This window comes from Propithecus coquereli, unplaced genomic scaffold, assembly GCF_000956105.1.
Source record: "Propithecus coquereli isolate 6110/MARCELLA unplaced genomic scaffold, Pcoq_1.0 Scaffold487, whole genome shotgun sequence".
Classification (NCBI taxonomy): Eukaryota; Metazoa; Chordata; class Mammalia; order Primates; family Indriidae; genus Propithecus; species Propithecus coquereli.
In genome coordinates this window covers 956,874-979,833 of record NW_012150696.1, presented here as the reverse complement: position 1 = coordinate 979,833, position 22,960 = coordinate 956,874, and the positions used below count along the sequence as shown (strand labels likewise).

At 41.1% G+C, this 22,960-nt stretch overlaps 1 protein-coding gene across 1 annotated transcript in view; it reads left to right on the top strand.

Annotated features, from left to right (window-relative positions):
- Positions 1 to 19,208: 19,208 nt before the first annotated feature.
- DUSP16 (dual specificity phosphatase 16) overlaps positions 19,209 to 22,960 on the top strand; it is a 115,415-nt gene continuing 111,663 nt past the window's right edge. Inside the window, exon 1 of the mRNA XM_012655786.1 lies at positions 19,209 to 19,615. The gene's annotated coding sequence lies outside the window, so the exon portion shown is untranslated. The remainder of the gene's footprint in view (positions 19,616 to 22,960) is intronic.

Here is a 22,960-nt window from a genome sequence, read left to right as displayed (position 1 = left end):
TTAGTTAATAAAAGCTGGTGAGATTCTTGTCATGTATGTGCTACAGGAATATCATACCTATTATAAGATTGACAAAAAGATATCTCCATGTAGCTTCTTTGTTTTCTTTCTTTTTTCCTTTCAGGTGTTTTCAATGAATTCACCTAGGTTCTTAAGCTGGGTTCATAGTTGGATTTATGTATCAGAAAGATTATTCCAGTAGCATCATGGGAAATCATTTTAAGGGTATTGAAACTGGAAGTAAGGAAAAAAGTTAAAAGTGATGACAGAGGCCTGAACAAGGACAGTAGGTGGAGACATCCAAGGAAGACAAAACTAGCAGATTTGCTTGAAGAGACAGTCTGATATAAGATGGGAGCAATGAAAACGCACCTCACAGAAAGGTTCACAGTTGACTGATAACCCCAACTTCTGTGCTCTGAAATCCATCACTGCTTCTTGCTGAGCTTCTCGAAGGCTATTTTATGACTGAGTGCAGCAGGAAAACTAAGGCAGGCCCATTCCCGGGAATGTGGGACTCCTCCGATGGCCAACATTAGCTCCAAGATGTTCCATCATCTTTACAGAACTTCCTTAGTACTGCACGGCAGTCTAAGACTCTTCCACTCAAACTTCCTTCCACCCAACCTTCTTTCCTCCCTCTTGTTCTTCCTTTCTTCCTTTCATGTCTCATGAGGTCTGCTGGCTCTCATAGAGGACCTGGACTAGTGCTCACAGTGGGTAAGATTTTGGGCTCTGGTGTTACAATAGCTTGGGTGGTAATCTGGCTCCATTAACCAATCCTAGATATGTGGGTTCAAGCAAGCGATTTAATCCCTTAAAAGTGCCACTCTTCTCATCTTAAAATCATAGTAATTGTTGTGAGGATTAATCAGGCTTATAAAGTACTCAGCACAATATATGGCACGTAGTAGTCCTTGATAAATGTTAGCCATTCTTATTACTAGACGTGGGGGATGAAGGAGAGGAATAAGTCAGAGATAATTCTTAAGTTTCTGGCTACTTACAACACATAAAGTAATCACAAATATTCCACTCAACTTAATTCTCCTTTTGCATACAGCAGATATCCTTTGGAGTACTACAGAGATTAGGAAGTCTTTCCTCCCTACTCCTAAATTTCTTGACTCCTACAGTTTTCAGCAGCTAATGGATGATAAACTATTCACTTACATATAGAAATGGATATAAGAGAGAATCCTCCAGACGCTGGAGTTTAGAGGGTGGCGTTTTACCAAATTATGTCAGTCACATCTAGTCCTGATAGGACAATCTATAGAAGATTATTCTGCCCTGTGGAGGAAAGATCCATTTTAGAACTCCTTCATGTTAAAAAAGAGAAAAGTTACCCGGCCTCCTTGAGGACCTGAAAAACTAAGTGGGGGAATTCGAAGTTAAATGCTTTTCATAAATAAAGTTTTATTTAGAACAATTTAGCTATTAAATATGAGATAGCAGGTACACTGTGAAGTCAACACTAGCAAATGATCTTTCACTTTTTTAAACACTTATAAAGCTTAAGACAGAACCAAAATCCAAGTCATAGACCAGAATATGGAGTTAAAGCTAGCAAAATAGAATACAGAGGGAAAATGCAAACTCCTGAACAAAATTTTAAGAAATTTATTGTATAAACCCAGGATACAGAAAATCTAGCTAAGCAGTAGTTTATGAGAAAAATACTAAGGGTTTTATTTAGGCTAACCATCAGCACCATGAGAACCAACAGTGTGATTTTAGCTTGTAAAAAAATGAGTACACTATTAGGCTACATAAAAGCACAATATTCCAATAATGGCAAATCACAGCTTCCTTATCTGCAAAATTAGGGGCTGGATTGGTGATTTCCAAGTCCCATGCAGCTCTGCTATTTTATGAGTATCTGTCTCTATGACTGAAAAGTTCTAGATTTACATTTCAGCATTTTCAGAAAATGACCATAGAAAAATACAGGTTTGATAAAAACAGATAATCCATTTCTCTGGTTAACTTTATAGCTTGAACGATCTACAGAATAGAAAAAAAGAATCTTTTGTGTGCTGAACTGACCCACAGACACACACCATGTCAAGCTTCACACAAAGCTATTTTGCTTGAGGTGGCGAGCCTGAGCAACCAGTTTTTCCTGAAGTTCACCTGATAAATACATTTATGATGAGCTGTACTGTCATTCTTCTATCTTGCCATAGCCTCGGAGGGCCCCTCCCAAGCCAATGGGCTGCCTGTTGACATTGGCAATCAAGGATTTCAGAGGCAGACACAAAGGTCAACATACATGGGCTGTGACAGAGAAGACTAGGAGCCCTAGTGTACAGGGCCCCTTACTAGGCTCTGCTGCACAAGGGTTGAGGGAGAGCCCGGATCCGAGTAGTAGCCACGGCATAATAGGCAGTGCGTGATGGTTTTGTGGGTAACCAGTGAGCCACCCCACCCCATCACTGCTGTTACCATTCTCTTCTAGACCCCTAAATGGCATTTCCAGACATTTTAAACATCGTCTGAGAAAGAGGGAGTAAAAGAGACTAAATCTTGGGAAAAGCAAAGCTTCAATAAAAATAGAATTCCAAATATTTCAGCTGGGATCTCTTTGTCTGGCTGAAAGCAATTTGGAGAGTGGGTCAGAAGACCTGCTCTCCTTCCTGTTCTGCAATTAGCCAGGTGTATGCACTTCAGCAAACCAATCCTGGGCCCAGTTTCTTCACTTATAAAATGAGGAGGAACCCCACCTTGCTACTTTCAAGAGTGCAGGAGCCCCTTTGGGCTGCCCTAGGTTGTGGAAGACTCCTGACCTAGGAATAGGTTATATATTGAGCAGGAAAGGAATTGGATATAGGCTTGGAGGTGATTTCTGGTTAGGAGGCCCCTACAACCCCAAGGGCGTATCCAAAGGGCAATGAGGAAGAACTGAGATTACAGGACACCTAGGTTCCTTTCTCAGGTGAGTCTCTCCTAGGTGTTGGCTGAGTCGCTCTACGTCTCACTTTCTTAATTGTGCCAGGCAGAAGATGTCACAGAGGGTGGGGCTTTGGCCAATGTGTCTCGTTCCCAGTGTTCTGAAAAAAGGAAAGATGGAGCAGCAGAATGGCCAGAAGAGGAATTTCCACTGCAAATTGAGCACAACTGACTATTCCTTTTTCTTTCCAGATCAGAAGGGACGTGGGAGCCAGGTAGCCACAGCATCCATGGCTTCATAGGTCCCTTCAAGCCCTTAGCACCACAGCCACCAACTTGGCCAAAGAAATCAAGATCTTTAACAAAGAGGGGTGGTGCAGGGGATGCTAAGTTAGATGAGCTTTTGGAGATTTGGGGGATCCATAGATGTTTATATTTTCAGGGGATAGGCCCCCCTTTTATTGTGGTAAAATACATATAACATTTATCATTTTAGCCATTTTAAAGTGCACAATTCAGTGGAGAGCCCCTTTTTGATAACTTCAGTTTTCTCCCTGTGCTGATGTAGACTGTGTACTCCCTGCTAGGAAGATTCCTGATTGCTTTGCAGAGTCAGAGTACTGGGTCGCATCCAGTTAATCTGGGTTTGGCTCCTGTAATAGGGGAACACCCCAAAATGCTAGAAATAGGACAGGAAATTATTCTGTGGTCATTTCTCCTTAACATTGGTGGAGATCTCGTCTGCTGGTATGTCCTTTTAATTTTTATCTCTGCCTTGGCCCTACTTGTCTTGACCTGTGGGACTGGTCTCTTCTGTTATTCACTTTTGTTCTCTGCTGACTCCTGGCTTATTCTGACTATTAAAAAACCTATTTTCCTTGGGATCTGAATGGTCTGCCCCTTCAGTAGTCCTTGTAGAGCGTTTGTCAGGTTTGATTGACAGCTTTCTACCTGAGCTCCAATCCCATGTCCCTGACTGCCTACTGGCCATTTCCTCGGGAATGTGCTGGTCATTGTTCTGCCAAGCAGACTGCAACATGTTCAAAAACAACCTTCATTTTTTGCCACAAACCAGCTGCTCATATAACGTCTCAGTCCCTGTCAATAGTCCATTAAGTCTTTTAGATACAGAAGCAAAGTCCTCTTTGATTTGATGTCCTCTTTCATCACTCTCGGCCATTCAGCCCCCACAGTGATCAGGTTTTCCTTTAAATATTGATCTTTTTTCTGTCTTTTCCTCCCCCCATGCCCGTTTCTAGGGCCTTACCTCCTCTAATGTCATCTAGTGCTCATATCTGCTCTTTCCCTGATTCAATTCCCTGTGACAGGCTGAGGCCAGACCAATCTTCATTAATCAAATCATGTCTGCTCTAAACCCTGAAGTTCTTCCCCTTCCTATCATGTAGGCTTCTTGTTCTTCTCAGGCTGTCAGTTTCTCCTAATTTGATTCCATACTAGACAACCCTTCTGCCAAGTGACTACATTGTAATGGAAAGTTTAATGCACCTGGAGATAGTAGACTTAATTTCAAATCCCAGGTCTGTACTCAGCAGAATGACTTTGGGTAATTCACTGACACTTGGAGCCTTGAATCCTCATTTGCAAAATGGGGATAACAATGCCTGTGTCATAAGGAGGTTTATGAGAATTTAATGAGATAATATGTGTGGAGGCAGTTTAGCATTGTGCTCAGAACCCATGCTTGAGCTGACTAACTTGGTTCAAACCCAGGCTTTTCCACATAGTAACTATGTGATCTGGAGCAAGTTCCTTAACCTTTCTGGGCTTCATCATTTACATCTGTAAAGTGGAGATACTAACAGTGCATATCTCATAGGTCTGTAGTGATGATTAAATGAGATAATACAGGTAAAGTGCTTAACACAGTGCCTGGCACATTGCAAGCGTTAAAGGTGTAAGATATTACGCAGCAAGAGTATAGTGTTTGACACCTAGTCAGCGCTTAATGTGTTTGCTAAATTTGTTGATGAATTCATCCTATCCATATGATTTTACTTCCCACTAATTCTTGCTGTGCACGTTCTATGCCACACTTTCTCGAACAAGACTGCCTTGGTTTTCTATGAATATATCTTCCACTTTTACCATCTTTGATTGTGGTATTCCTCACTTCTAGAATGTCATAATTACTATTCCCTGCCAATCCAAATTCTTCCCATTCTTTAAGGTCTATCCTAAACTTTGCCTCAGTGAAACTTTCTCTCATTACTTCTGTACTTATCGATGTCTCACTTTTCTGAACCAGTTACCCTTGATTTAGCACAAATGCTATTATTCTAGCAGGTACACTTAGGTTTCCTGTGTATTCATTTTATGTGTTCAACTAGTTTGGAAAACATTCCTCAGTTAGTCTTGTTTCAGAACACACAGTAAATATATAGTGACTGATAAATCTACTAGGCTACCTTATTATCTCACATTATCTCTAGGGATCATATTCCCAGATTAAGTTTATGGTGGAATTTGGAGAATGGGACACATATTTAGTTGTCTGTGGGTGGGGAGAGCATTCTGGAACAATTTTTGAGACTTACAGTCTCTTACAATAGAGTGGCCTATGAGAGTGGGCAGACGCAGAGGGATTTGGGGATAATGAGTTCCTGTTACATTGAACATGGTCCTGTGGCTTCTGTGCCAAAGTGTCCGAGAAGTTCTTAAGCATAGGCACCCTGCAGGTGAGGGGCTGCGAGCTGACCCTGCTGACACAGACAGAAAAGTGTCCCCATTCAAATCTGGTTCTTGCTGTGACAGGCTTTGCCTTTAACTAGTTTCTCAAGCTTCTTACACCTTTACACAACATTGGCCCTATTGAGAAACTGGTTTTGCATGAAACTTCCCATGGCTTGAAGCAAGTACCCATGACGGTGTTTGCATACCATTGGGGTTTTATCCCTCCCATACATGCCAATAAAGATGAAGTGGCATTCAGATGACGTGATATGAAGGACATCACTGTGGCCTGCAAAGCTGAGAATGCTTGAACTATGTGAAAGGTTCATACCAGGATTTCACAATTACAGAGAAGGCCAGGAAAGACTAGTCAAGAATGCAAGGTGAAGAACATTGTCTTTGCCCCAGTTCTCATAGGTACTATTGTCTCCATCGATCTCCCATTTCTCTGCACTCTTGTAGTACATATTATCTGGACTACACCGTTCAGTCCTGCATTATACATTGTTTTTAAAAATTGTTTTTTGTGTTAGTTGTGTTCTCCTAGCTGGTTATAAGTTCCCTGAGAATACAGACTATATCTTATACTTCTTTTTTGTCCCTGATGTAGCCTCATAATACAATTTAACTCAGTTTTGGACACAATAAAATTCTCAAGAGTAAGTGTTGATGGATTTGTTTTGGGAAATTTAAATTATTAAAACATGGCCCTACAAAGGAGAATTAGAAGACTTGCTTCTTTTTTAAGTGGTGGGCATTGGGAGTCCCATGATTTGTGGTGTTGTCAGCAGCAGCAGCCTCCTTTTGTGGGACAGGGAGTCAAGACGGTACAGGTAGGACACGTGGTTCCAGTGTTTTCCCACTCAGGAGAAAAAGATGTCCCACCATGGTGCCCGAGACCCTTCCGTGATTCCCCTTCCCTTCCCGACCATGGAGGCCATACAGTCAGAGCTTGAGGGGCATCAGAGATTATCTGACTCAACTCCCTCATTGTGCAGTTGAGGAAACAGGGAAGAGCATCTGGTGGTGTAGAGAGAGCATGTATGGGCTTTGGAGTCAGGCAGATCTGGACTCAAATCCCATTGCTGCTACTCCTTAGCTGTGTGATTGGGGGAGTCTCCTAACATCTCAGAGCCTCAGTTTCCTCATCTTTAAAGTGGAGACAGCAATGCCTGCCTAGAAGGGATGTTGTAAAAATTCAGTGAGGTAATGGACGTAAACACGGTGCTTGGCAATGATAGATGCTCAATACTTGGCACTCTGTCTTTTCCTTCTCTTGAGTGTCCTGCCTAAAGTCATAGAACAATTTAGTGCTAGCCTCTCCTGTTTTTCAAGCTACATTTTCTTTCAATCACATGCTAAGGCTAGCCTCCTACTCACTAGAAAATTAGGATCAGCCATTAACAATTTTTTTTATTGTGGAAAGTACCTTCACTGGAGATATGGACAAATTTATTTTGAGCACATTTATATACTTTGAGATAAAAGAAGCTAAAAGTTAGAAATATTGAATTTTGGTGTGAAATTGAAAGGCATTGAGGTTTTTCATATTTCCAACTATAGTGTTTGAACCTTTGGCACTCCTAAAATAGTACTCGTGGCCTTTTACCCCTTAAAAAAATAAAAAATTCCCATCTCTGGTATATTTACATGCTTTGCTTTGCAACCTGATATTTTCCACCTGTCTTTCTTTCTTTCTTTTTTTTTTTTTTTTTTGAGACAGAGTCCCACTCTGCTGCCCGGGCGTCATCCTTGCTCACAGCAACCTCAAAACTCCTGAGCTCAAGAAATCCTTCTGCCTCAGCCTCCTGAGTAGCTGGGACTACAGGCATGCGCCACCATGCCCGGCTAATTTTTTCTATATATTTTTAGCTGTCCAATTAATTTCTTTCTATTTTTGGTAGAGACGGGGTCTCGCTCTTGCTCAGGCTGGTTTCGAACTCCTGAGCTCAAACAATCCGCCCGCCTCGGCCTCCCAGAGAGCTAGGATTACAGGTGTGAGCCACCGCGCCCGGCCCACCTGTCTTTCTTAAGATATATTCTGCTGTCCATTAATCATCAATTGGAGCTAAAATGAAAACACTGCTGTTGAGGTTCTGTTAAAAAAAAAAAAGAAGCGTATTGGTAATAATCATGGCGGATTTGTGGAGTGGGTTAGTTTCAGAAATGGAATGGATGCTCATATCATTTATAAAAATGAATGGTTGATGATAAACCTTTTTCCCCCATACTGGAAAGGATTTACTAGGATCACTATTTCTTTCAAAATCTTTAGTTAACATTCATTGTGTTTGGCTGCAAATAAATCTTAAAGAACAGAGCAGAATCAGGATTAGACCAGGAGAAAAATCTTATTATCAAAGACCTCCTAATTGTGATTATTACAAGTATCAAACTGTGATTGATGGTTCATCATTTAGTCAATCAGAGAGACGAAGTAGGGGCAAACCTCCCTGGAGTTCTGTTTGTGGAGGGTATGGTAGGCAGAATAATGGTCCCCCAAAATGTTCACGTCCTAATCCTCAGGATCTGTGACTACCTTAGGTTACATAGTGATGGGGGCATTAAGGTTGTAAAGGGAATTAAGGTTGCTAATCAGCAGAACTTAATAGGGAGAGTAGTCTGGATTGTCCAGGTGGACACGATGTAATCACAAGTGTCCTTAATAACAGATGAGGGGGGCTGAAGACAACCAGAGAGGTGGTGGTGAGGTGGGAAGAACTCAAGCTGCGATTGCTGGTTGTAAAGACGGAGGAAGAAGGCTGTGAGCCGAGGGACCCAGGCCACTTCTAGACTGGACAGGACAATGAAGTGGGTTTCCTCCTAGATCCTCCAGAAAGGAATGCAGCCCTGCTGACACCTTGATTGTATCCCAGGGAGACTCATTTTTGACTTCGGAATCACAGAACTATAAGACAATAAGTTTATGTTGTTTTCAGCCACTACATTTGGGTGATTTGTTTATAGCAGTGAAAGGAAGCTAATAAGGAGGGTCTCTCCAAGCAAAGACTGACAGACTGTCTTGCCCCAGAGATGCTGTCTGGCATTCTGGGATTTCACATAACCATGGGCAACAAAGTTCCCACAGGGATTGAGCTATAGGGAGAGGCTGAAGACCAAAGTTAAGGGGGCAAAGTGACCTGCAGTTTAGTGGAGAGTACCTCTGGTGTTTCACATCACAAAGGATGGAGAAGAAATATAAACGTAACTATTAACCTCAAGGACAGACAAGATTAATAGCAATACTTGGTATTTATATCACATCTTATGTTTTATAAAGGGTTTCTTTTAAATAGTCTCATTTAATCCTCCCATCAGTGTTAGGAGGTAGGAATTTTTTTTATCCCATTTCATAAACAAGAAAACTAAAGTTTAGAGAGCTAATTTTCCTGTGATCACACAGTAGTAAGTGGGAGAGTTGGGATTCAAACAGATCTATCTGATTCCAAAACCTAAGTGCTTCACTACTTTGGCATCTGTCCTGCCTGGAAAGCCATTCAGCCAAGACATCAACAACATGTAGGGCTTGCTCATTAGTTCGGGTAATTTCTGCTAATTGAATGGAGTTTGGGGAGAGAGGTACTTTGCAGTGGTATCCGCTCTCCAAATGTCTGCTTCTCATGAATATGAAGTCTTCCTAAAATGTACCCATCATCAAACATCACTGGCCAGTGGTGGCTTCTTGCCGAACATTTTTAATTGACTGTCCACCATAAACCTATATTTGACATGTCTAAAATACAGCCCACTCCATTCCCCCAACCTCAATCAGACCTTTTTCCTGATTTTCCTATTTCTTTTAGGAATTTTGTTATTCTTAAATAACAAAAGTTGTGTAGATTCAACATCTGTAAAAACAACAAAAGCTAATATTTACCAGGAATGCATTCCAGTTATTGTGCTAAGTGTTTGAGACGTCATCCATTTAATCCTCCCAACCTCTCTAGAAGGAAGGTACAATTATTAACTCCATTGTATAGATGAGGAAATTGAAGTTTATGTAAACTGCCACAGGTGACATCTTAGCATCATCCTTCATTAGTCATCTCCTTCACCTTCCATAGCTCGTGAATCACCAAGTCCCGTCAATTCTCCCTCTATATTATTTCTTGTGTTGCTTTCTTTCCATATCCATTGTCACTGTACTAGTTGTGCCCCTTTTTGACTTATGCCTGAATTGCTACCATAGCCCAGGTTAGATCTTTATAATCCGTTTTGGTCAAAGTCACCTAAAGTTCCACTTTTATCCCATTTTTCTCCAAGTCCAAACCTTTATACAGGAAAAGATACACCCAAATGTCCTCAGAAGTCATCTTTGGATAGTGTTATAGTAGCGATATATTTTAGAGAAATTAAATAACTTACTTATATGAAAAGGAAAAAGAAAATATGTTACAACTATATGTTGAAAATAATAGGACAAGATACATAAAATAAAGATAAGCAATCATTGTACCTTAGAAATGTATGGTTCCAGCCTTGGGGAGCTCTCACTGGTTATGTGACCATCTCAAAGATGTAATTCCATTTTTTAGAGGCAAATAGTCACATAAAAAGAAAAGTTTCATAAATGTGCTTAGTGCTTTCCATGTATTTATAAACTTTATTGTTAGTATTAAAATAACAAATGTACATGGTAAAAAAAACTCAATCAAAATAGCACCAAAGGAAAATGGTACCTGTGTGGTGATGTATGTGTTAATTTGATTGTGGTAATCATTTCACAATGTATGTGTATATGATACCATCACGTTATCTATCTTGAATGTATACTATTTCTATTTGTCAATTATGCCTCAATAAATCTAGGGGAAAAGAAAAAATTTCCATTAAGGAATAGAACAATAAAAAAATTTCTTTCTCTCCCAAGGTAACTATTGAATAAAGTGATTTGTGTATTCTTTACATTTTATACTTCTCTATAATTTAGACTTTCTACAATGACTATGTATTGCTTTGTAATAGAAAATAAGACCAATAAAGCATAATTTGAAAAAGAATCAAACTTTCCATCATTCCCTGCTATTTATAATATAAAGGCTAAATTCCTTGTCTAAGATCTGATGTAATCTGGACCAAACTGCTTTCCAGGCTTATTATATACTATTAGATTCAAATGTTCTGCTTCAGTTAAACTCTTTTAAACACCTTTTCCCTGCTGGGTCTTATTGTGCTTTTTTTCTCTTCCTAGAATGAGCTTCCCATTCTCTTTTAATATCCCAATTCAATCCATTGTTCAAGATCTGAGTCAGGTCTACATACAGCCTTTCCTAAGTAGGAAGGACTCAGTATGTAGTATTACCATGTATGCTAGGCACTGTACTTGGAGCTCTACTTGGTATTTTATTTAAACCTCATAATAACTCTGAAAAGTTGGTGTTATCCTCATTTTACAGATAAGAAAACTAAGTTTCCCTCAAGTCACATAGCCAACATGTGGCAGAGCTGGAATTTGTAGCTGGCTGACTCCTTCTGCCCCAGGTCAGTGAGCTCTCATTTTTTCTAAGTTTTATAGCTCATATCTGAGTGATAAGTTAGACCAGTAATCACAGAAGTACCTTCTAAGATAGTGGCATTGCTTATAATATTATTTTGAACTACTGTATTTATACTTTGTATTTTTGTTTATCTTTTCAACAATATCTTGTGGGAAAACTTCTTGGGTTCAAATCCTAACTTACTATTTACTAGCTATGTGTCTTTGAGCAAACACCTTAACTTTTCTCAGCCTCAATTTCCTCCACTGTAAAATAGGAAAGAAAATAATAATATCTAACTTTTAGGTTTGTTATGAGAGTTAAAAATCCAACATGGTCCAGGTGAGGTGGCTCAAACCTATAATCCCAGCACTTGGGAGACCAAGGCAGGAGGACTGTTTGAGCCCAGAAGTTCGAGGCTGCAGTGAGCTATGATAGTGCCACTGTACTTTAGCCTGGGTGACAGTGAGACCCTGTCTCTAAGAAAAAAAATCCAGTACATACTTTGTACAAAGGAACTGCTTGTGTATTTGATTTGACATTTGATATGGTGATAGCTTATTTTCAAATTCCATTGAATTTCTAGTTTCTTTATAGTAGTGGTTTGAGATATTTCTAAAACTCAGTGACCTAAACTAGAGGAATAGATCTTTTTGTCAAGACATTAAAAAAATTGACTTTACACAAATTTAAAGAGTATTTTTAATTAAAATAGTATTTTGTTATTTGGTCAGAATATCCCATCTTGCTCTTTAACCAACATTGAACAAGAGGTTCAGTTACTGGTTAAAGACTGTTCCTGAAGGTAAATGTTTACATTTATAAACATGAATGTTGTTGAATGTCGTCATTGTTAGTCCAGGAAGCCACTGAGAATTTAAAAACTGAGCACATTGAGAAGTGTGTTTACTCCGAAAATGGGGGAAAAAAAACATTTAAAACTCTCTGGCTTTCAAAAACAGACACCAATTTTTAAAAACATATTCTTTATGTCAAAAAAAAAAGGACATTACTGTATTCATTCCAGTTATTTTCCTTTAGGGTCAGATGAAAAGAAGCAAAATTCATCTAACCTAGTGGTTCACAATTTTTTTGATTGTTGCACCATCCTTATTTCTGTTTTCTAATTTTTCAATTCCTGTATAGACTTTCTATTAAAGGTGCTATAAGACCTTTATTTACTGAAGTGAATTAAATTTAATTTTATTCTGAAGTTTATGAGAGTTGTATATAATCCTTAGGATAACTGGAAGCAGAATAAAAAATTTAGGTATTTGCCACTTATATTTAAAGTTTTGTGAGTTGGAGTCAACAATTGAGAAAAGTTTTAAGTAATTACTAACAAATCTTTTTTAGCCTTTTATTTATTTACTGTCCCCCTACTACCACCATTATTTTTTTCTGGTCGTAAAAGTATTTTTCAGCCTTTTAAAAGATAAATACATCCGATGTTAGAAATGATAATTCTTTTATTCTTAATATTTTATTTTACAGTTATTATAAGACTTGTCAAAACATCCTTGACAAAACCCTCAAATGTGTGTGTTCCACATAATACTAAAAATAAAGTTTGGGCTGTAGGTAGTGAAAGTCCATCTGCAACTCTCCTGAGGTTGCAACTGAGAAATTCTCATTTCTCATTTCTTTAATCCCTGTTTGTTATGAATTGTTTGATTAAAACAAAACAAAACCAAACCTTAGACTGGTTATCAGGTCATTAGGATTTTTATAGGGTTTAAATGTTCTCCATCTGTCTCTAACTACATATTATCCTATTCTTAACAGGTCAACCTTCTTGAAAGAGTAGTTTCGATTTCACTGTTTCCATTTTCTTCCTTCTCATTCCTTTTTCAACTCACTGCAATCTTGCTTTCTGCAAGATTGTCTTCAGTGAAACCACCCTCTGCACCGTCAGTTTATTGCTAAATCAAAGAAAGAATTTTTAGTCCTTATCTCACGGGTCTTCCCTGAGGTATTAACCTGCCAGAAATACACTCTTTCCCTGCTTAAAACTCTTTTCTTGGCTTTCTTTCTGTAACCGCCACTTTCATTGCTTTTCTTTCTAGTTCTCTAGTTTCTCCTCCTCAGCCTCCCTATGAGCTTGAAGCCTCACAGTTCCCTGGATTGCCAACATTTTTTCCCTCACTTTCCCTGTGATCTCATCTACTGGCCATGGCTACAACAAAATATGGCTAATGAATCTCAAATCCTTATCTCCCGCCTCTGACCTTCAGACACATAAATGCAACGGCCTCCTAGTACCTCTCGAGCTTCCACAGGCCCCTCAAACATGCTTAAAATTCAGCCTCTCATCTTTCCTCTGGCCATAGTAAGCAGCACCACATCCAACCAAGTCAGAAACTGAGGAGTCACCCTTGACGCTGCCTTTTTCCTCAGCAGTTCCTACCTAACTGGTCTCGAGATCCTCTGGATGCTTGCTTTTTAATATCTTGCATCTGTCTTTTCCTCTCCATTTCCATTTAATTCTCTAACTTGTACAACTGTTTCCTATCTTGCTTTACAGACCCCACCGAACCATTCTTTACGTGGCAAACTGCGAATCTGATCCTGTCACTTCTCCTGCTTAAAATCTTTCAAAGGTGAGCTCATTGCTTGCCTTGAATAAAGTCCAAGCCCTTTGGTACAGCTTGTGAAGCCCCCAGGATCTTGATTCTGCTTAGATGTATAGTGCATGTTACCCAGATCCCAGCTCTTCCGTCAGGTGTGCAACGTTGAGCAAGTCAGCTGTAAACTGGAGGTAAAAATCGTTGTGAGGATTGAATGACGTAATTTTCAATAAATGCTAGCTATTATTTTACATCACGATTAACACCCTTATTCATATGCCTTTGGAAATAGTACTATCATTTCCTTAAGACTAATTCTTAAAGTAGAATTGCTGGGTATGCATTTTTAAAGACTTTTGAAAACATATTGCCAAATTGCCCTCCAGAAGAGTTATGTCAGCTTATGCTCTCACCAGTGGTATTGAGAAAGTCGGTTTCTCCACACTCTTGACTTAATCGTGGGATTGCCAATTTTTAAAATAATTGCCAAATTCATAAATGAAAAATCATCTAGTGTGTGTAAGTTATTGTGTCTGTTTACATATATGCCACAAAAAGATCAGATATACCGGGTAACACAGAGTATTATTGCTATTTACTCTTTCTTGGTTGTACATCTTAACATTGATGTCTTTCATTTCTTTCAGGGCTGAGAACTTATATATTTTTGAACCTCTTTCCTTCTAATTCCTCAGGAATAGGCATGTATTTGTGTAATTGAATCGAATGAACATTTAATTCCCATTAAACTTTTAAGCTCAATATTTGGTACAGTTTCTTTGTAAACCTTTCCATGAGGAGCTGGGAGCTGGGAGACCTGTTTGTAATCCCACTTTAGTCCCTAACTAGCTGTGCAACCTTGGGCAAGCCACTTAACCTCTCTGCACCTTCACTTTCTTACATGTAATGTGAGTGGGATGGTACCAGGAAATGTCTAGGTATCTTCTAGTTCTCACATTACACAGGTAAAATTTTTCTTCCATGAAGTTCCCTCCGTGGCAAACTTGTGGAACATTCCCTCCTACTCTGCTGCAAATATCGCCCTCCTCCAACATAGTGTCATCTCTTTGAGGCAGCGCTTGCTTCTGTCCAGAACTATAATTTGTTTGGACAGGGCTATGAACCCTAAGATGACAGCAGCAACTACTATCCAAAAAGCACAGCCAAGACTTATAAGTGAAGTGGGTCTTACTCACTTTTTTGCATATGACAAAATTCTTTGAAAATTTGTTGAAACCTAGGGAGCCACTCACAGAAAAACACACATAAGCATGTATGCACAAGATTTCAGGGTGCGCCTATACCTTCTGAAGCCCACCCATTTGCTGTCTAGGAATCTATGAATCCTGGGCTAAGAGCACTTGATTTGGGGACATGAAAGGGATCCCTGGAGATTAAATTATCAAAAATACTCTCTTCCTATTGGAAAAGGAAGCTGCTAAATTAAATAAAAAATATTTATAGAATATTATTGAAAACTAACCTATTATGCTTACTTGCCAATTTCCTCTTCATAAATCAGATCATGTACTAGCCTGCTTAAATCTTTTAGAACAGAACCCACACTCCTTACCATGGACTAAGGTTCTACATAGTCTGACTCCTCCCCACCCTTGTGTTATACACGTGAGCCCCATTGGCCTCCCTTTGGCTCTGGGAGCACACAACTCTCTGCAAACCATGCTGTTTCTGCTGAAGTGTCTTAGAGTGACCTGTTTCCTCTGCCCAGACCACTTTCCCTGGTTGCCATCCTTCAGGTCTCAATTCGAATGCCTCCCCACCCAGCTTGAACTTCCTCAACTACCTTCATCCCTACCCTCAGTCATTCACTGTCACCTCATCCAGTTTTTTTCCCTATGTAGTTGATCTTGCACAGTCTTGGGCATTGTTTTTGTTTATTTGCTTATTGTCTTCTCTCCCCACCAGAATGTTAGTTCCACGAGGGAAGGGGCCTTTCCTATCTCATTTATAACCACATTCCCAGAGCTAGGCGTGGTGCCTGGCACATACAGGTAGTAGGCACTTAATCACTGTTTGTTGAATGAATGAATAAACTTTAGCTGGGGATGGAGTAAGACCTTAAGAGGGTTTAAACACTGAAGATTACAGCACTCCTCCCCCACATTTAATTCTAACTAAAAAATTTTGTGCTCTTCCCTCACATTTAACTCTAACTAAAAACAAAACTAAACCATGCACTTTCATGTACTGAAGTGAAAATAGCTTCTTTCTAGATTATTTGATTATAAACTTTGGAGTCCCTGTTTTGCTGGTTCCCTAAGTATATGAGCTCTTCCTCTGCCTTTGGGGAATCTAGCACTCACTCATGCCTCTAGATGTGCTAGACACTGAGTTTAAGCTTGTCTATATCTACAAAAAAACTTGCTGGGATTTTGATGGGAATTATGTTAAATCTATAGATAAATCTGGGAAAAACTGACATCTTTATGGGTTCTTCTAATCTATGAATATGGTAAGTCACTCCAATTATTTGTCTTCTTTAATTTCTTTCATCAGCTTTTTATAATTTTCAGCATCCAGATCCTGTATGTGTTTTGCTAGATTGATACTTAAATATTTCATATTCTTTGGAGTAACTGTAAATGGTATTATTTTTTAAATTTCTGTTTCCACATATTTATTTATTGTTAGTATGTATAGAAACTTTTTTAGTAGAAGGAGAAATTTACTCTTCAGTGACGTAAAGTTGTTTAATGGTTTCCCCTTAACTTGCTGGGCTGGTAACAAGCTATTTATCTTAACATTCAAGTACCTCCACAATACACCTCTGTATCTCTTCAATCTAACCTCATACCTAATTGCTAAACACCAATCTCTACTACTACTGGACAGGTCACCCGTCTCCCACCTGAATACACCTTATTCATTATTCATTCCACCTCCATGTCTTTGCTCATGACATTTCCCCTCTGGAACAGTCTCCCCATTGACTTCTTTATCCCAAACTAAATTTTAACTGTCCTTTAAGGGTAAGATCAAAACTCTTCATAAGGTGCCTTCCCTGACAATCCCAGCTTACCTTGCTCCTTTTCTCCCCTAGACTCTTTTAACCAATATTGTATGTTACTCAATCATTCATTTAGCTTTTTTTTTTTTTTTTTTGAGACAGAGTCTCACTGTGTTGCCTGGGCTAGAGTGCCGTGGCGTCAGCCTAGCTCACAGCAACCTCAAACTCCTGGGCTCAAGCGATCCTCCTGCCTCAGCCTCCCGAGTAACTGGGACTACAGGCATGCGCCACCATGCCTGGCTAATTTTTTTCTATATATTTTTAGTTGTCCAATTAATTTCTTTCTAATTTTAGTAGAGACGGGGGTCTCCCTCTTGCTCAGGCTGGTTTCAAACTCCTGAGCTCAAACAATCTGCCCGCCTCGGCCTCCCAGAGAGCTAGGATTACAGGCGTGAGCCACCGCGCCCAGCCTCATTTAGCTTTTAATTAGCTTTAATCTATATCTTATTTCCCTAACTAGATGAAATACATCGAGGAGGCTCTCATAATAGCAATCATATAGCACTACGTGCATACATTACACAAACGTCATTGTATAGATAAGGGAAGGGGAAAAAGGTTTCAACACATGTCAGTTAAAGTAAGGCAACTGGAGCTGCAGCATGTGAAGGGTATATCATAAATTCTTGCATTTCATCTAGGCCAGATCCACAGTCTCTACCTCTGGTACAAGGACTATGTTTTCCTTCCTTCCTAAAAATCCCAACACTTCCAACTGAGCAGATTTGAGGTGCAGATCCTTTCTAACTACCCCCTCCAAACCACTCTAAAAACAGCAGATCTATGGTTAGTTACTAGATTTTTAGGGGTTTACTCACCGTGCACGAGCAATCCCAATGAGGCTGCAGTAACATGTTCTGGCCGCCAGAGGACAGGGAGCAGCGGGAGAGATTGCTTCCCCTCCGCTGAAGTCAAGAGGTCAAAGGCACAGGCTGAAAGTTGATTCTGCATCTGAGGCCTTCAGGCTTCACTTACTGCCAGAAGTGCGTCTCCCATCTCCAAATGGGCTCCTCTTCCTTCTCTAAAAAATGGGTCAGAAATTCCCAGAGGCTGACCCCATAATACTAACCTTAAATGATTACCAATCATAACGAATGCCTTTTAGTTGCAGGATTTAAAGGCAGAAAAGTAGCAACAGAGCTGTATTATCTTTCTAACTCACCCCAAACCTGCTTATCAGTTCTTTTGCCAATTAAAAAAAAAGTCCACACTTAGGCAGTGTCCACGTGGCTATCCCACAACGAACAGTGCTTTAGGGGCTGGTGTCCCAGTACGGTACATTGCAGTTGGAATGTTTTAAGAGAGTATTCCTACACATAAATTCTGGCTCATGGAGCAGTCCACTCGCAGCGTGCTTTTCCATCATTAATCACATCTTTATGTGATATCCACGTGAGTACTTCTCAGTAGAAGCAGCTTCATGCTCAAATGCTCAGAGAACACAGGGATAAAGCTCCGATTGTCCTATTCAGTGATTCCAAGTCCTCGTTTCTCACCACCCTCCAGGTCTCTACTTTTCCGAAGTGCATAATGTCGTCTCGAAACAAAGCAATTTTAATGAATTCAAATTTTAAAAAAATGCATGAGTTATGTAGAGTTAAATCAGGAAGGGTCTTGCACCTCTCAAGAGGACAGTGAATGCCTGATCTTATTTGAAGATGATTCTGGGCTGCCCGATGTAGAAAACAGTTTTGAAGAGAATTCTAGGCTGCTTGGACTCCTATTTGTAAATATAAGCAAAGTAATTTAGGAACATTCATGTGCGGGCTTTCCACCGCAAATACAGATAGCGGAATGCCTGACGACACTAGTGTGATTTTTCTTGAAGTACCTGTTAACTTCTCTCTTAAGAGGCAGCAGAGCCCTGCATTTTGGCCTCGTCAGACTTTTTAGAGAGCGACTGTAACTCTCTCAAATCAGTGTTTGCTTTTCTTTACGTCGGTGAGGCGGCTGGAAACAGCCCAAGGAGGAGGGAAAGGCTCTGCGTCTGGGTGGCGGCAAAACCCTACAGTACCTGTTGGGGCGCAGCGCTGCGGACGCCCCGGCCCGGGATGGAGGGCACGAGCCCGGGGGGTGGGGGTGGCTGGGCCGGGGGGACGGCGGGCGCGCGGGCGCGGGAGGAGGAGGAGGAGGAGGAGGGAAGCCGCGGGGCCGCCTCCTCCCGCAGCCCCGGCTCCTCCCAGCGGCGCCCGCGGAACCTGCCTCCGAGTCGCCGAACTCGGGAAGGGAACGTGACCTGACCCCTCCCCGCTCTGCCGAAACGAGGCGCGGAGCCGCGCTCTGGGCTCGGGCGGCCGCGGGATGGGCGGGCGGGCGCGCGGCCCCGCCCGGCGCCCACCGCCCACCGCCCTGCCCTCGCCTGTCTCCTCCTTTCCCCGGGGCTCTGCTGAGTTCATTCACTGGGATTGGTTTCAAGTGACGCCATCTCTTTATTTTTAAACCAATGACCTCATCCGCGCTTGAAGTTTCCTGACCAGCGATTCTTTCTCTTTCCCCCAACCCCCCACCCCACCCCCCCTGCCTTTCCCCCTCTTTCTGTGTATCACTGCTTGGGGGGCTTTAATCAGTTTTTAAACGATTATTATCACCTCTCCCTCCCCTCCCCTTTCACCACGCGGACCCCCACCTTTACCTCCTCAAGTTCTTCACCCCTTTCGACATTTTTTTGAAGGCTGAGAGGGGGGGAGGGTGGAAGAGAAAGAGTGAAGAAAAGTTGCAAACGTCTCCTCTCTTCCTAAGCCTCTCGCCCCCACCCACCCCTCAGAGAAGGAGAAGATAATATAGTGAAAAGAAGAGGAGGAGGAGAGAGCGACGGGACGGGACGCGAGAGGGAGCGCAGCCGCCCTCCCGGCTCGGCGGCGGCGCCTCGCTAGCCTGGGAAGGCGAGGGGAGCCCGAGGGGAGACGCCGTGACAACTTTCGTTTCCCTCAGAGGGAGTCGGGAGGTCGGCGGCCCGAAAAGTAAGTGGCCTGGGCGCACCGCGCGGGGTGTTCGGGCGGGAGGCTGCGGGGTTCGGGGCGCCCTCCCGCCCGGCCGCATGGACGCTTAGCGGAGCGCCGCGACTTCGGGCGCTGCGCTCTGGCGCCGCGGACTCTGCCTTCCCCGGCGTCTCGGCCACCCTTTCGGGAGGCGGGGTGGGGGCGACCGCGGCCCGGAGCCGCACGAGCGTCCGAAGCGGGGGTGTAGGCCTCTCTGGGGGCCGGCCCGAGCGGGAAGGGGGCGTGCGGCCGGACGCGGGGTCGCACTCGGTGCGCCCCTGGGCGTGCCACGGTGCGGGAGCGGGCTCGGGCTCGGGCTCGGCCCTGCCGAGGGGAGCGACTGCTGCGGGACGCGGCACCTTCGCGGGCGAAGCTGCTCACTTGCAGGCGCGACTGTTACACAACACGCTTGCCAAGTGGGGCCCCGGCCTGACTGTTCTCATTATCCCAAATTCGCCTTTGGGGTAAGCGGCGAGGCCACCTGGGTGGTGACGGTGCTGCTTTCTTCAACGAACCAAAAAAAAATCTCAATTTTCCTGCAGGCGCTCTGGTCTGGTCATGGTGTTGGGGGGCCCGGTGCGCTAGTGGCTTATTTACATTAGCTGTAAAACGTGAGAAATAAAAAAGTCCAGGGAGACAAACTGAGGGTCTGTATCATGTGTAGGTTCATGTAATAAAACACCACGGCGGAAAATATGCAAAACCTAAGTTTTCAGATGTTGGGTTTATTTCCTAAAGAAGCCGGTAAAGAACCTGAGAAAATACAAATAGATCTGAAAATGAATGGATACTGCAAAATCCTAAAGAAGTTTGTGAAACGTCATCTGCAAAGATCCTTGGCGTTTTAAAGTCCTGGGTGTCTCAAATTGTTTGGAGAAAGCACACCTCTAACCAGCCCGTGATGAATAAATAAGGTGGGGAGGAAAAACCTGTTGCATAATCTCATTTGCCGTGAGGTTTGCAGAGCCATCCCCTTGAACCAAGGGGAAGTGAGTTAAGATGCAGGGTTTTAAAACTCTCTGAAGTTTTTATTTACCCAGGGCTCCGGCTGCCACTTGTGCTTTAAAAGATTATAAGTAAATACTCCGCTCTTAGAAGTGAACCAAACCTATCAAACCTGTTCAGAAAATGACCGGGTATGTTTCTTTCTCTTCTTCCTTTTCCGTGTGTGTGAAATTTACCATCTATGAAAGACCTTGTGACTACTATTTGGGGGACTGTCAGAAAAATGCCTGTTTATGCCACACTTGATGGGCTGGTGGAGAGTACATGTAGATGACAACTTTTCCTCGGAGGATTTATGCTATTTCATCTCCATAAAGAAAAGCGATTGTTAAAGTTAAGGTAAATTTTTAAAAGAAGAATTTTTACTAATTAAGTTAATTACTATTTATTTACTTTTCCTTGAGAATTTCATATGTTGGTGGACACAGCTTGGAAGGCTGTAATTGAGGCTTGTAGAGTTGTGTATTTGGTGAAGACAGCAGGCTGGAAAAGTAAAATGAAAAACTAAGAATATATGGCTTTGTGTAGGTATTTTAGACACAATGGGACTAGCACTGTGAAAGGGTTTTGTTTTTTAAATACAGTTGTGGAATTTACTGAGTTTGAAGACAATGTGGAAGGTCGCTATTAAAATAATTTATTTGGCTAATATTTAGCATCTTCTGTAAGAATTTGGGCTAAATAACACCAGCCCAAGAGTTGGATTTTAGGTAAAATAATTTGCACTTACCAAAATTCCACATGGGGAAAAAATTAGAAATGAGGTTGTTTTGAATTCTGGTAATGTGAATAGTATATGAAAAGATGTTCAAACTCCATAAACCTACATTCAGATGCAAAAAATGTGTAAACTGTGGTAATATTTAAAAATTTTTAGTTTTAACCTCTGGTATATCAGCAACTCCAAGTAAAATATCTGATTTGGCTTAAAATTGTACATATTTTACTTTCATGTTTCAGATAGTGCATAATTATGGAGGGAGCTAGGAACAGAACTGCAGAATTTTCCAGTTTTGTTCCTTTTTCAATTTGGGAAGTCCTTGTCCTTTGGTTCAGTTTGGTGAATGTAATTGAGTACCTGTAAAAGAAAAACAGTCGTAAAATTGGGGGTTAGGGGTCTCTTTGGCCAAAAGCTTAATGGCAGTTAACTGAGAAGGGGGCAAAAGAGAAGATCCTGTTAAAACCCACTTCTTTTTCTTTTTCCTATACATGTAAAAATTATTTGTGGGATGGTTGGGAGTGGAAGTGACGCCAAGATCAGGGTTTAAGAGTAGGTCTAATAAGGTAGCTGAGTTTAGGCTGCAGCCAGAGAAAGGAGCAGGATTTATATGTGAGTTTGTTTTGATGTTTCTATAAGTGCCTGTATTGGGAATTTAATTCCATGGAGTTTTTAACATATAGAATTAATATATTGATGAGGCTGACCAGTATTAAAGTTTTTCTGTTTTCAAATCATCATGAAATCCTACTAAATACAATTTGCTAGAATTACCAGTGTAATTTACCTTGGAACCCCGAGTTTTCCTATAGAATCTGACAAAAACAGTTTTATATCCTTTGGTATCTAAACAAAAAATTTTTACTGGACAGTCAGTGTTTTTAAAATGCTTTTCAGTTCACAATGTCAGGTTTGTTAAAAACAAATGCTTTGCATTCTCAAGCAAAAGGTACTTTAGATTGAAAAAGTAAGTTAATACAGGGTAAACTGTTTCGGATCAGAATCCCAAGAAACGGAGATAAATCAGAGGAAACAGAAAATGGATTTTATGACAGATTTCAGCAGATTGAAGGAACTAGTTAAAAAGACTTCATAGGAAAAACTAGAGTTGATGCTTGATTGGCTTTTTAAAAAAATAACATCAAATTTTAAAACTGAGACGGATATTCTTCATCATAAAAGAAAATCTTACTAATGGTTGGATTAAACAAAAACATAATTAAGAAAGTAAATCTTGCCCAAAGGTACACATGATATGTTCCAAAGCCAGATGTCTGTTTTTTTCTGATTTTCTTGTGTTGTAGATAATCTGTTATTTTTATACATTTCATTAGCTGAGATGATCAAGGGTTGGCTGTGTGCAGAGAGATTCATAAGGTTGGCTAAATTTAAAGAAGCAGGCTCAGGCTTTAAGAAGAGGCCATTCTTCTACACAGAGTGATTGAGACAGGGAGTTAGAAATTTAATCAAATAAATGACTGGAGGAAACAAGAGTGGCTCAAAAGAAGGATCTAAAACAGATTACTAAGGACAGGTACTAAGAAATAATAAAAGCTTGCCAGGGGTATGATCAGTAAAGAAGGAAATGGAATACATCTTGGCAT